Source organism: Carassius auratus, chromosome 20 (assembly GCF_003368295.1).
Source record: "Carassius auratus strain Wakin chromosome 20, ASM336829v1, whole genome shotgun sequence".
Taxonomy (NCBI): domain Eukaryota; kingdom Metazoa; phylum Chordata; class Actinopteri; order Cypriniformes; family Cyprinidae; genus Carassius; species Carassius auratus.
Window position 1 is genome coordinate 5,667,457 of NC_039262.1, and position 12,447 is coordinate 5,679,903.

Consider the following 12,447-nt stretch of genomic DNA (forward strand, 5'->3'; position numbering starts at 1 on the left):
ACGGGGTGCATCTCTTCCCCTCTTTGATAATTAGTGTAGTTACCATGTTCTGAACATCACATCCCTTCTTTTCTCCCCAGATGTAATATATATATACACTGTAAAAAAAACCTGTAATTTTACGGAATTTTACTGTTTTATTTTACAGTTTTTTCCACGTAATTTTGAAATACAGTTTAAAATTGTAAAATTACAGAAAGAGACTGTAAATTTACATATCTTATGTAAAATCACATGAAAAACTTGTCAATGTGCATAACGTCCCAAAAATATTTTTGAAGATTTATTTCACATAATGCGCTATATTTATATGTAGTATGTGCAGTATGTGTGTGTGTGTGTACGTGTGTGTGTGGCATTAATAATATAATGCCATATTTTTTAATAGATTAAAAATATAAATAACAACTGTACAAAAGTTAACGTTCATTATTATTATTATTATTATTATTACTATTGATATAATATGTTGTATATGTAGCCTACATTGCGTGTTTGCATAAAAGAGCAGGTTAATCCTTTTTTGAACAGGTTTGTTGAAAAATCCTTCTCGAAAGAATCGTATTTCCAAAGTACTGTCAACTGACCACATCTTCTTCCGCTTGTCAAAATAGTTCTGCTCAGTTTGGTGTTTTATTACGGATTTATTCTCATAGTACCGTTTCATAATTTGATATAATAATATAATAATATGCTGATATTAAAATTAAAAAAAATAAAAAATGTAATATTCGAACTGAAGGAATTCCCGCCCTAGCGCAAGGACACATTCTCCTCCAAGCACGCAGTGGAGCTGCTGCGCGCGCAGAAGGAATAACTCGACCTTCAGTTTCACGGTCAATCTTCAATCTGAGGCGAAAATAAGCAGGTAAAGTTCATGTTTTCTCATTTTGGTCATTACTAAATGCTATTTCTACTATATATGAGTTCTAAAATTTAGAATGTTTACCTTTTTGAATCGTTAAACCAGTATTTCAAACTTCGGCGCTGACCAGTGCCGTTAGTCGTTAAGTGTGGGTAACTTAACGTTAACTTCTAATGTTATTTTGTCCCTGAGGGAAAAACAGGCTTACTTTAAGGAAAGTCGTTAGCTGGTTGTCTACGATACTGTTATTAAATATTATTATCATTTGTGGTTTAAGAACTCATAAATTTAACAGTTAGCTCAGTTAATGTTAAGTTCGAATATGTAGATGTTGCCAACTTTACCGAACTTCGACGCATAATGCAGTGTTTTTAATCAGTTTTGATATACATAATAGTAGGCGTCGTCTAAAAGCAAAAAAAAAAAAAAAAAAATCATATTTTTCGAGGCGAGATTGGATGAAAATTCTGAATTTAGAAACAGACTCATTAGGACCAGCGCTTAAAGTGACGCGCGATTTGAAACGTTATGTTCGTCTGCATTTCTCCCTCTTCAAGCACTGGTTATTACGCTTGTATAATGAAATTCACTTAACTACTTTAATTTGTCTGCATGTTTTACTCTTTTACTTCCAGATATAGTCTTATTGAGGGTCTGAAATATCGTTACAGTCAGTATTTAATCACTTTTTAATAAATTATTTCTGTTGGTTACCCTTTATATCTGTCTATCGGTTAAGCAAATATTTAAAATATTAAAAGTGTTTCAAAAAGCTGGTGAAACCATTGACCAGTTAAAATTGTGAATGAAAAAACAATGTCTGCAGTGTGTCATCTGAGAATTCATATAACCTTGTAATCTTGTAATCTACGCCTAGGGAAAAAAGTTTCACAACTTCTGTTTTAATCACCCTTCTATAATTAAAGACTGTTATAGCTTATAGGGATTATTGATAGACTCACTGATAGGGATGAACAGGTGGCGCAGATAAGGTTCAGAACCATAGATATAAAACATTTATCAATATATTTCTTTGTATTTTTGTAGATTTCCTTAAAATTTCACATTTACATGCTTTTTTTCTCCTTACAGATAAGTTCAGTGAGTGCTAAAACCATGGTCAACATGAAAGGGTGAGTTGCAAAATGCAAAGATGTTCACATATTACACTTGTAATAGTTGTGGTGTTTATGGTTTATGAACTTTATGTTTTCTGTTCACCCAGTCATAGTTAACGACCACATCACCATCTTCTGCAACGCTCTGATGTTTGCTTCATACAACTGCTTGAACATTTCATACCCAGGAAACCAAGGAGAAACGCAAGAGATTGTGCAAAGGTAAAAACACACACTCATACACTCACTCTCACACATATCACACTCACACGTGTGTTCTCACACACACTCACACTTTTTCAACACACACTGAATTACGCATCCTTACATACACTCACTCTAACACACACACTCTCACACACAGTCACACACGCACCCACACACAGTCACACATGCCTACTCACACACACAGACACTCACATACACGCAGTCACACACACACATCCTCACACTCACATACACATTCTCTCACATGCATTCTCACACACACACTCAATGTCACATATGCATCCTCACACTCTCACATATACACACGGTCACACACACATCCTCAAACTGACACACTCTCACATACACACACTCACAAATGCATCTTCACACTCGCACACTCACGTCCACATTTGCACACATGCATCCTCACACACACACACACACACACACACACACACTCACTCTCTCAAATGCATCCTCACACTTACATACTCTCAGATACACACACTCTCAGAAACGTTTCCTCACTCATACACACACTCTCACACGCATCATCACACACACAGTTACACAGTTTCACATACTCTAACAAATGCATCCTTACACTCACACACTCTCACACACGCATCCTCACACACACTCTCACACACATTCTAATACAAACATCCACACACTCTAACATAGACAGTTACACATGCAACCTCACACACATTCTCTCTCTCACACACACACACTCTCACACGCATCTTCACACACAGTTATACACTTTCACATATTCTTACAAATGCATCCTTACACTCACACACTCTCACACACGCATCCTCTCACACACACTTCCTTATACAAACATCCAAACATTCTCACATAGACAGTCACACACACTCTCACACACACTAACATACTCTCACACGCATCCCCACACAACCTTCTAGGGCTGCATAATTAATCACATGCGTTTTTCAGGCGTGTCTCGTCATTAAAGTCGGTCCTGTGATTAGTAGTAAATATCCATCACCTGTTTTCAAATTAAGCAACATTTAATAAACAGAGCTGTAGTTCACTGACAAGCTATGCAGTATCCTGTTCATAATCTAATGCGATTCATCTGCAAATGCATCTGACAACTGCATGTGGTTAATTGTGCAGCCCTACATGCATCCTCACACTCTCATCCTCACACAACACACTCTCTTACATTGTCACAACCTTCTTAGTCTGCCTCACACACAACTACCTCTCACATACTTCTTCACAACATCCACCACAAGCATGCCCTTTACAAGTTCTTATTGTTCTGCTTTTATTTTAAATATATTCACAGCATATGGTACAGTCCATGTTTTATTACTAAATATGTTTTTTTTACTCAACAGATTCCTTTTTAAGATGAACCCCGAGAAGGGATCGAAAGTGGAGAAGACCACATCGAGAAAGAAATCAGCAGTCAGTCCAAAGGTTCTTTCACTGATTAACAAGATTGCGGACTTTGAAAGGATGGAGTAAAACTTGGAGTGTCAGATCTTCCTACATTGCCTAGCAGAAATTCTTGACAGTGTCAAAGACTTAAAATACTTGCTGATTATTTGCTTTCATGGTTGATTTTTTTTTTTTTTAATGCATCATCTGTTGTCAAGATGAATTAATCTGTTCACAGGTGGTTCAGTTTTAAGGACAAATTAATTCTTATTTTTTATTTGTTTACCAATTTGCTATATTGTTGCAGTTTTGAACAATTCTTTTGTGTGTTGTTGCAGTTATTAAATATATATATATATATATATATTATATACTGTTGCAGTTATGAAAAAAAACTGAATTGTATGTGGTTGCAGTTGTGATCTAATTTAAACTTTTGGGCTTATTTTTTTATTGGAATATTGTTGCAGTTTAGCTATAATCTCTATACTGGTATATTGTTGCAGTTTTGTACAAAGAATATTAGTAAATTGCAGTCCTGAACAAACTATTTGTATATTCTTGCAGATTGGTCAATAAATTATTAAAACACATTTTTGCACTTACGGCTGATTATTTGAATTAAAGCAGTGTTCAAACTTTATGATAATTTAATGGTTTTTTTCTTATTAACTTTCCACAATATTTATGTAAAACATCTTATCAAACATTAAAAGCTGAAGAAAATACAGAAAATATGTAAAATTACAGCAAAAAACTGTATTTTTGAATTACGGAAAATTACTGTTACTTAATGTGCACGTTATTTAACGGTAATTTTCCGGCACCCCCAGCTGCCGGAATTTTACCGTTTTTTTACGGGATTTTTTTTTACAGTGTATATATTGGTTGGTTGAATAAAAATATTTGGACATTATTTATAAAAATTACCTCAAGTTAGCACCAGCAAGCTTGTTAGCTAGACATTTAGCATCAGCTACAATATTTACTTATTTTCAGTACTGTTATGAATAAACATTCATGTCTGTCTAAGGTTAGGGTACTCGTCTAGTTAATCCAAACAATATAACGTTACTGTTGATAAACAATATAAAAACAGACGTCATGGTATGGAATCTTAATAAAACTGTTAATATTACGGAAGCGGGGAATTTGGTCATGCATGAGTAATTTTATTTAATCTGTGTTAGTTTAAGGTTATTTTATTTTATTTTTTAAACTAAAACACAGAGACGCTGATTGATGTGTCTGCATCGTTTGCACTGGAGCATTTCAGTGGGCTTAAACAGATCACTCTTTACAGCGGATTTAGTTCCCAAACAACTGACAATTTTGACCTAAATATGATTTTCAGTTACAATAATTAATCCTAAATTTCGACATTAATAACTTACTTTTAACAACATCAGACGCACGCGCGCTCACAAGATCCGCCGGTTCTTACTTCTGTAGACTCGCACTAAACGGTTTATTTGAATCAGTGAGTGGTCGACTGCAGAACAACTGCAATCGGATCATTCTAATTCGTAAACGAATCGTTTGATGCGATTCGCGATCCAATTAATGTTTATTTTGAAAAGACTCAGTTCGTTCGTGATGAATCAGACACCGCTTCTGCGTGTCGGAGCACGTGATATATTATAGGTAATGATATGTTTTATGAAATGTAGTGAAGTTAAAAGTAGGCCTACGATCTTATGCTTTGGAATGTAGTGAAGTAAAAGTAAAAGTTACTCAAATTAAAACTATGACAGGTAAAAAAAGCCTCAAGCCCAAATATTAATTTATCACTAATTAACTGTTTGACAAACACTTCCTGCTTTAAAAAAAATCTCAAACATGCTCCGAAGTCCCGATCTGAATCAACCGAGTCGCGAACAGGCTCCGAAGTGCCGATCTGAATCAACCGAGTCGCGAACATGCTCCGAAGTCCCGATCTGAATCAACCGAGTCGCGAACAGGCTCCGAAGTGCCGATCTGAATCAACCGAGTCGCGAACATGCTCCGAAGTCCCGATCTGAATCAACCGAGTCGCGAACAGGCTCCGAAGTCCCGATCTGAATCAACCGAGTCGCGAACAGGCTCCGAAGTGCCGATCTGAATCAACCGAGTCGCGAACATGCTCCGAAGTCCCGATATGAATCAACCGAGTCGCGAACAGGCTCCGAAGTCCCGATCTGAATCAACCGAGTCGCGAACATGCTCCGAAGTGCCGATCTGAATCAACCGAGTCGCGAACAGGCTCCGAAGTCCCGATCTGAATCAACGGAGTCGCGAACACGCTCCGAAGTCCCGATCTGAATCAATGGAGTCGCGAACACGCTCCGAAGTCCCGATCTGAATCTACAGAGTTGCGAACAGGCTCCGAATTGCCGATCTGAAAACTTCGACCAAAGAATGTAAAAAATAACTCTATTTCTTTAATAACTCTAACTCTAAAACTCTATGAAAGACTCAGATCACGTATCTAAAAATAAATCGCTATAGTAAAAGAGACATAATAAGAGGAGCGAAGTTTCCTACCGTTCTGCTGTGTTTGGTCCTCATACGCGCCTGACGCTCAGCGGCGCGTCTCCGCCCCTCACATGCGTGTTTATAGCGCTAAATTAATCATCTTTGCTGATTATTATACATTTACTTCATTGTCAGCTTCAGGTACTTCATTTATTATTGTTCAATGAACTGTTTGAAACAAAAAAAGGTTGTATTTCAATAATATTTCTAAATGATCAAAATAAAATATATAAAATAAATAATAAAAAATATGATTTTCAGTTACAATAATTAATCCTAAATTTCGACATTAATAACTTACTTTTAGCAACATCAGTCGCATGCGCTCACAAGATCTCCCGGTTCTTACTTCTGTAGACTTGCACTAAACGGTTCATTTGAATCAGTGAGTGGTCGACTCCAGAACAGCTGCAATCGGATCATTCTAATTCTTAAACGAATCGTTTGGTGCGATTCGCGATCCAATTAATGTTTATTTTTAAAAGACTCAGTTCGTTCATGATGAATCAGACACCGCTTCTGCGTGTCGGAGCACGTGATATATTATAGGGAGTAACGATATGTTTTATGAAATTTAGTGAAGTTAAAAGTACGATCTTATGCTTTGGAATGTAGTGAAGTAAAAGTAAAAGTTACTCAAAATAAAACTACTCCAATACAGGGGCGGAGCGGGGGGGTGGCTAATGGGGCTAAGCCCCGAATGTTTACATCTTCTGGCTCCGCCCCTGCTCCAATAAAGTAGCCTACAGATACTTGAAAAATGTACTTAAGTACAGTAACGAAGTCCGTTACTGTCCACCACTGGTCTATGTCTCATAACTTTGAATGCTCCTCTGGTTTCAGTTTTGTTTTTGTTTATTTTGGTGAAGTATAAATAAAGTCTTCCCATCTGGCTGCACTTGAGTCTTCGCCTTTTGCGATCTGTGACACATAAGTCCCGATCTGAATCAACCGAGTCGCGAACAGGCTCCGAAGTGCCGATCTGAATCAACCGAGTCGCGAACAGGCTCCGAAGTCCCGATCTGAATCAACCGAGTCGCGAACAGGCTCCGAAGTGCCGATCTGAATCAACCGAGTCGCGAACATGCTCCGAAGTCCCGATATGAATCAACCGAGTCGCGAACAGGCTCCGAAGTCCCGATCTGAATCAACCGAGTCGCGAACATGCTCCGAAGTGCCGATCTGAATCAACGGAGTCGCGAACACGCTCCGAATTGCCTATCTGAAAACTTTGACCAAAGAATGTAAAAAATAACTCTATTTCTCTAATAACTCTAACTCTACAACTCTATGAAAGACTCAGATCACGTATCTAAAAATAAATCTATATAGTAAAAGAGACATAATAAGAGAAGTGAAGTTTCCTACCGTTCTGCTGTGTTTGGTCCTCATACGCGCCTGACGCTCAGCGGCGCGTCTCCGCCCCTCACATGCGCGTTTATAGCGCTAAATTAATCATCTTTGCTGATTATTATACATTTACTTCATTGTCAGCTTCAGGTACTTCATTTATTATTGTTCAATGAACTGTTTGAAACAAAAAAAGGTTGTATTTCAATAATAGTTCTAAATGATCAAAATAAAATATATAAAATAAATAATTAAAAATATGATTTTCAGTTACAATAATTAATCCTAAATTTCGACATTAATAACTTACTTTTAGCAACATCAGACGCAAGCGCTCACAAGATCTCCCGGTTCTTACTTCTGTAGACTCGCACTAAACGGTTCATTTGAATCAGTGAGTGGTCGACTCCAGAACAGCTGCAACCGGATCATTGTAATTCGTAAACGAATCGTTTGGTGCGATTCGCGATCCGATTTAAAAGTTTATTTTGAAAAGACTCAGTTCGTTCATGATGAATCAGACACCGCTTCTGCGTGTCGGAGCACGTGATATATTATAGGGAGTAACGATATGTTTTATGAAATGTAGTGAAGTTAAAAGTACGATCTTATGCTTAGGAATGTAGTGAAGTAAAAGTAAAAGTTACTCAAAATAAAACTACTCCAGTAAAGTACAGATACTTGAAAAATGTACTTAAGTACAGTAACGAAGTAAAGCTACTCTGTTACTGTCCACCACTGGTCAAAGGTCATGGACAGAGGAGTCTCTCTGCATCATCCACTGTGCTGGGTAGCTAATTATTAAAAATAGAATAGATGAATAGAAATATGTTTAATGGTTTATTTTTAATCACTTTTTCTACATCTCTCTCTGTCTGCAGCTCGCACTCTTGTCAGTTATGAGGTCAAGGTCAAGAATCAATGATCCGAACTCAAAGGTGTGTTGTGTTCTTTCTCTTGATTCCTCTGATGTAATAATCTCAGTGTTTATTGATTTAAAATAAATACATTTATTCAGCAGGATTTCGTTGTGGGTCTGCCATCGGTCAGAAAACAGATCTACAAAACTGTCCACAATAAAGTCATGAAACAGAGTAAAGGGCTTTATTCTGCTCCAATGCAGATTATAGAGGTAAATACACACATGAATCGAACCCCCAACTGCACCTCGGGCACCACAGCATAAATGATGAACACTGCTCCGGGTGTGTGTTCACAATGTGTGTGTGTGTTCACTGTTCACGTAGGATAGGTTAAAAAAAAAAAAGCAGGGAATGAATTCTGAGTTTGGGTCACCATACTTGGCCGTATGTCATGTCACTTTCGTCACTTTCACTTTTTTCATCTGAGGTTAGTACCATCATTTTCATATATAGGTTTAACCCTATAAAGCCTACAGTATCATTATTGATACACATATTACTAACTGTTAACATTATAAAATCTTTGCTGAAAAACCTGTTGTATTCTATCTTCTACATGCCTTCTGTCGTCTGATTAATTAATTAAATAAAACCGCATATTTGAGCATTTATCAGCTTGTGTGACCTCACGTCTGTTTTCTAGAACTTTGGCAAGCTGAAGATGACATCGGTGTCCAAAGCTCTGATTGGCCTTTTTTTATGGTCAGGTGTCCTGCAAAAAGAACCACTTTGGGCAGCCGGAGAGAGAAGTTAAGTAAGTCTGAGAGATATGATGTCATTGGGACCTGAATGTAGCAACTGATTGTGCTTTTGACTTTTTTTTTTTTTTTTTATCTGGCTGTCCTGGGGGCGGGGCTTATGGGAGCAGGCATTGCTCAGGTGATGATAGACAAGGGTGTTGGCACCATCTTAAAAGACACGACAGAGGAAGGACTTGCCAGAGGTCAACAACAGGTGTACAAAGGTTTGGTGAAGCACATGCACAATATTACATCAACATGATGGAAATATGCAGCGGTTTGTTTTCCAAACCCACTTTGCAGTCTCATCAGCTGCAGGTCATACTGTGAAACAGCAGAGGGCGCTGCACTCCGAGACATTAGAAAGAAACCATATAAAATAGTGCTGAGAGCCACCAGGTGTCAGCTTTCTGTGCATAGACACCTATGAGTTGAGAATCTCTGCTAAAATCCAAACACAAATAAAAACAAATATCAAAATGTCCAACTATTGAAGGTCTCCTGTTATGATAAGTGTTCCTACAGTCAGGGCAAGCCTCGAAATGTCAGCGGGGTTTAACTGTGATTTCTAGGCCTGGGAAAATCATGGAAATTTCTGTTGTGAATACTATTTTGGCTAGATATTTTGGTTTCTTTGTAAGTTTGTTTTCTATTCATTTATTAAACTTGTTTATTTGTTTATTTATATATTTTAGTGAAATTGTTTTTTAACAGTTTAAATTCAATCAGGAAAAAGGCTTATTTTAAAGTTAATTTATTTATCTTGTATTTCATTTAAATTCAACCAGGAGAGAAAAGTTGGATTTTTAGGTAAAACATGTATGTTTTTTATATGGTGGATATTTTTCTAGATTTTTATATATATATATATATATATATATATATATATATATATACACTGTAAAAAATGTACTGTAGAATTTACAGGATTTTACTGGCAAAAAAGTTGCCAATAAAATCCTGTAAAAATGATGTTAATTGCTGTAAAATGGATTACAGGATATTACTGCAAAGCAAATAACAGTTAATTGCTGTATGTGAATATACAGTAGTTTGTAGTATTTTTTACAGTAACATTGAATTTTACAAGTAGTTTATTTTACAGCAATATTTTGTAAATTCACTAAAGTACAGTATTTACCTGGCAAAAAAGTTGCCAATAAAGTCCTGTAAATATATTTTACAGCATTTCTTTGTAATTTCATTAAATTACAGTATTTAGCTGGCAACAAAAGTTGCCAATAAAATCATGTAAATACCCCTAAATACAATATGATGTTGTAATAATTTAACAATGAAACTGCTTTAAAGAATAATTTCAACAGTAAACTATAAAATACTGATATAATGCATTATCATGAGCTCTATCTTAATACATTTACAAATGAATGAAAACCAAGTCAATGATGATGCAAATAAGTATTTATTAAAACTGGCAGAAAGACATTGCAAGGCTTTTACTGGTAAAATACAATTTTCAGTCTTTCAACAGTTAAATCTTATCATAAAAATAGCATAGCATCACAAATAACTGTTTAAAAAAGCCATATTCAGAGTAGAACATTAAATTTCTATAAAAATGAAGGTCAATCAACAGAATTTGTATAATTTTTTTAAACATTTCAAAATTAAAAAAAAAATGTTTTAAAGAAAAGGATTCAAATAAAATGCTGGATTCAACATTAAATCACAAATTCTGTTGTTTGAGCTTATGTTCTATTAAATTAAGAATATTCCTGCAAAAGACAATTTAATAAATACATACTGAAAGTCCATCAACTTTCTGAGATGAGCACACACATGAGAGTTGTCCCTCTTCTGAGACTTGTTTTGCCTCGATGTGTCTGTCTTGTATCCAGGGAGTGTAGTGATTCCAAGAAAACATCTGCACATAAAAACAAGCAAAAGCATCAGGATAAAGTTATGTATCAAATGAAACTAGCTCAATAAAATAAATGTCAAAATGCCACTTATACAATACAATCAGCATTTACCAGTACTTAAAAGGTTACTCCACCCCAAATGAAAATCTTACCCTCATGTCGATCCAAACCCGTAAAAGCTTCGTTCGTCTTCAGAACACAATTTAAGATATTTTGGATGCAACCGGGAAGATTGTGACTGTCCCATAGACTGTAAATACCACTGTCAAGGCCCAGAAAAGTATGAAAGACATCATCAGAATAGTCCATCAGTGGTTCAACCGTAACGTTATGAAGCGAAGACAATACTTTTTGTATGCAAAGAAAACAAAAATATCGATTTATTCAACAATTCGCCTCCTCTGCGTCAGTGTAGTGCCATTTTGGAGAGTATCTGTTGGACACACACTACATAGCCTGTTCTGTGTCAGCTGGGTCACATCGACACGCTTTCTATGTTTATTTACGCTTTAATTTTGAACGAAAACAGCTATGATAACGACTTTGTTGAATAAAGTTGTTCTTTGTTTCTTTGCATAAAAAAATTATTCTTGTAGCTTTGTAAAATAACAGTTGAACCACTGATGGCAGATGGACTATTCTGACAATGCTTTTCATACTTTTCTGGGATTAGACATTGTTAATTGTTTGGGCAGTCAGTGGGACAGACGCAAGCCTCCCGGTTCTCATTCAAAATATCTTAAATTGTGTTCCGAAGATGAACATAGCTTTTTACAGGTTCGGAACGACATTAACAGTTAACAGTGATGAATGACTACAATTAATTTTGAATAAGTAACCTTTTTCGCGAATGAAATTACTTAAGTAAAACTTGTTACCTTTGAAAAAATTAATGTGTGCAAAAGATGCCTGCTCCCGGGACGCACAATGTTGAGGTATGAATTCACAACCATCTGACCCTCAAATAGTCAAAAGCCACTGGGTGGACCTGAAATGAATAAATATAAGCAATAATGTAACGTACAATGCAGTATTTCAATATAAAATGTAATCTAAATTACAAGTTTATCAAATTATTTAAATAATTAATATATTACCTAATAAAATCAGCTTCAGAGTCTTGAAGCATCGAACATTTCTCCACATCAGCTGCTATTCTTTACACCTACAAGACATAAAGAAAATAATCTTGTGATTTCTTTAAAGCATTATGTACTGTAAATGAGACCAAAATGAACACCCCAAAAGGCATATATATTAGAATAAACAAACTATTATAAATTATATAATTTATAATTATAAATTGTAATATTACATTTTAGGACTGTACCACCAATCAAATGAAATAATTAACAGTGCAAAATTATATGAAATTTGAAAATACAATTAATAAATGTTGGAAAAATGCAATGCTGCTTATTAAACCTG

The 12,447-nt window shown here is 35.8% G+C and overlaps 1 long non-coding RNA gene across 1 annotated transcript; it reads left to right on the top strand.

Moving 5' to 3' along the window:
• The first annotated feature begins 445 nt into the window (after positions 1–445).
• On the top strand, positions 446–4,202 carry LOC113120670 (uncharacterized). Its single transcript, XR_003294645.1, has 4 exons — positions 446–868; positions 1,958–1,998; positions 2,091–2,205; positions 3,567–4,202. It is a non-coding gene; the product is annotated as an uncharacterized LOC113120670 (long non-coding RNA).
• The last annotated feature ends 8,245 nt before the right edge of the window (positions 4,203–12,447 follow it).